The sequence below is a fragment of the Eurypyga helias genome, unplaced genomic scaffold (assembly GCF_000690775.1).
Source record: "Eurypyga helias isolate BGI_N326 unplaced genomic scaffold, ASM69077v1 scaffold39183, whole genome shotgun sequence".
Classification (NCBI taxonomy): Eukaryota; Metazoa; Chordata; class Aves; order Eurypygiformes; family Eurypygidae; genus Eurypyga; species Eurypyga helias.
The window spans coordinates 9,399-12,844 of NW_010239943.1; positions in this window are offsets into that span (position 1 = coordinate 9,399).

The following is a 3,446-nucleotide window of genomic DNA, read 5'->3' on the forward strand; positions in this document are numbered from 1 at the left end:
TTTTTTTGACTGCAAACATTTACCAAAATATGCAGTCCATTAGGATGACAAACTGTGGTGGTATCTCAAGACACTCCCTTCAGAAGCCTTGAAGGGCAGGAGCCGAGCCTGAGTTTTAGTTCCTAATACGCATTACTTTCTCATCTCTGCACGCACACAGGTACAAACTCTGCAGCATCCTCTAACAACATCCCACTACAGCGAGCATCCCATACCCTGCAGAAGTTAAGGTTTCATACGAGTGACCTTATTTTCCCATCTCAATTATGTAGAATTTGCTGTCTTTCTGAGGAGGGAGTTTAAAATTTAGTTAACACAGAACAAAAGTTGTAGAAGCATTAGATTTCATCCTTTCTTTCCTTATCTGTTGCAGTTTTGTATGCCTGAAGCCTGCTTTCAAGTAGTCCACATGCCTTTGAAAATTCCACATGAAGTGGGAGCAAAGGAGAGCCCCAGGAAAGTCCCGCTGCCCTCAGTAAGTGGGAACAATACTTATCTTAGAGGAAACTGGAAAACGCTCAAGTTGGTAAAGTACAGTGAAAGTACAGAATCTGACATCAATGAATAAAGAACGTTCTTCAAAAGTAAATCACTCCTAACTTTAGACCAGTTGAGCTAGCGCAAAACCAGCTTATTTCACAATTCTAAAAGGGAAAGGCAGAAGCAAATGCTTCCAAATACTCCTTACACAAGACAGAAACTGCTCTGGATTTTGGGACAACACAACCTGCTAACATATATTACCTATTTTCCCTTAACTATTCAACTGAACACTCAAAGTTGTATGGCTACAGTTTGCATATTCCTATTCCCCTCACTCCAAGGACATAGAGATGCTGGACCGTGCCCAGAGAAGGGCGACAAAGCTGGGGAAGGGTCTGGAGAACAAGTCTGATGAGGAGCGGCTGAGGGGGATGGGGGGGATCATACTGGAGGGCGCTGAGGGGAGACCTGATGGCTCTCTACAGCTCCCTGGCAGGACGGTGTAGGGAGGTGGGTGCTGGTCTGTTCTCCCAGGTAACTGGTGACAGGACAAGAGGAAACGGCCTCAAGTTGCATCAGAGGAGGGTTAGATTGGATATTAGGAAAAACTTCTTCACTGAGAGAGTGGTCGGGCACTGGAACGGGCTGCCCAGGGACATGGTGGAGTCACCATCCCTGGAGGTGTTCAAGGGGCATGTAGACGTGGCCCTTGAGGAGATGGTCTAGTGGGTATGGTAGTGTTGGGGTGATGGTTGGATGGGATGATTTTATAGGTCTTTTCCAACCTTGGTGATTCTGTGATTACAAGAGGTCATGACACCTCTTCTTGATCCTGTACAGACTATCGCGCAGGTTCGCATTTATAAAGCGACCTACAGAGTAACAGACTGGAAGCATAAGCTTTTGCTTTGAAATGCCTACCAGATTTCTTTGTTTAAACAGTAACACGAGGCTTCAGAGGGAAAGCATTACATAGACACAGTAATAAATATATATTTCTTCTTCTCCCCACAGCTCCCATTCTCATGCATTTCTCATCAACACCCTGGATTTTTATTTTTAAAAATATTAGCAACATATGTCACCTAATTCCTCACCCTATTCAATAATCTTAGCTCAGTCAAGCCTGAGAAACCCTCGGTTTACACTACTAACAAACTGTTTTAAAGAATATGACATTTCAGTGACAGAAAAGACCCCCAGACCAGATTCTCAGTTCCCTTTCCAGCTCCTCTGGACTCAAGGCTGCTGGAGAGTCCCTTTCCACAAGGGAAATCCTCATGTGGCTTCCATCAAGCTCTAGTGGTGCAACCCACCTGCTGAAGCCACATCTACCTCTTCGTTCCATGTTGCACCAGCTCCTTCTCCCAGTTCATGGAGCAGTCAGGCACATGGTTGCACACCAGCACAGCACAAAGGGCAGCACAAGAACCAGAACAGGGAGGTGGCTGCGTGTTCTGGGAAGACTGCTGGAGCCACAACCTCAGCCTCCCCAGGCTTGTAGCTGACCCCGAGGATGTTATAACCACCATCCTCCAATGTTTTTAGGGAAATTAAAAAATGCCAGGAGTCATCTCACTCAGCTGAAAGTAATGACACTCGATTCTGTACAGATCTGTGCCCTGTGCCCCTCACCCCCAAGCACAATTCCTGCTTTTATCCAAATTCATAATGGCCCTTTTGTTTCCTATCCCACCCCATCAAATCCACTCATGCCCTTTCTTCTCCTCTATCCTCCAGCCACCACCCCCTTCAAGTCTTTCGTGCTCCTTATATGCACCCCAGTTACCAGCAGGCAAAATGCCATACAGCTGACCATCCAAGACCAAACAACCGCTCATTGTTGAGCCTCTGCTTCCGTAACTTTCTTCCTCCGAGGGCTCTGGCTGTACGTGCATTTCCTCAGCGGCAATGCCAACCCGAGCAGCCAACGCCCTGGCTGAGCAGCCACATCTGCACGCAACACGGCTACAAGCATTTGTGCAGCACATGGCGAACCGGAGCAGAGACCTGCTCCAGTGAAAGAGGAAAAACCCTGAACAGCCTCCTGACCCTGCCTGCCACATGTCTGAACCGAATATACAGCCAAAAGAGTCACGACAGCATTAGCTTGAGTCGCTCTTTCATCCAGGCATCTAACTGACAAACCCAGAGATGCTCATCTTTAAGGGTTTTTCTCCTACAATGACAAATTTGGTTGAAGCTGGCCAGTATTATCATTTCAGCCTTGACTTTTTAGGAGCTGGGACTATCCAGTCCTTGGTTGATATCACTAACAGAAAGGCGAACTTCAATCTTTTTACGTAATTTTATTTAAAATTTTAACCTAATTTGCTGCGTCTCCCTTCCTAAAGGGAGAGACACAGTAACAGTCCATGGGATGAACAAGTCCAAGGCAGACATCCTTACTTCTCCTCTATTACACTTACAAAACCTACTTCTGTAACACCAGCTACAGCTCTAAGTCAGGGTGGGGGAGACAGAGGTTTTCACTCTATTACTTCCTCCAGGTTTTGTGCAAAACATTCCGGGCAACAGCCTCATGGGAAAGAATAAAAGACACTGATGAGTGCTCTGGCATTTATCAGAAGACGATGGAAGACAAAAATAGCGAAAAGAGCTCAACAGTGGCATGACAACCACATGGAGAAAACAGCGATGGGCAAATGTTAAAGGCCGTTAAGGCAGGGGGCTGGTGGGGAAGAAGGGGGAGACGGGAGAGCTGGAATTAGAATTCATTAGCGTGGCAAGTGGCAAGGAAAGAAACTCCGTATTGCAAACACAACTACCTATCTACTCTGTAAACGTGAAATGAGTATCTCCAGCTACCGGTCACAAACCCTACACCCCGTAACACCCCGTAACACCCCGAACCAGCAGCCGTTTAAGTCCAAGCAGGCCGCTGGCACGCACCGACAGCGCGTTCGGGGCTCAGCGCAGGGAAGAGGGAAGGGAAGGGAAGG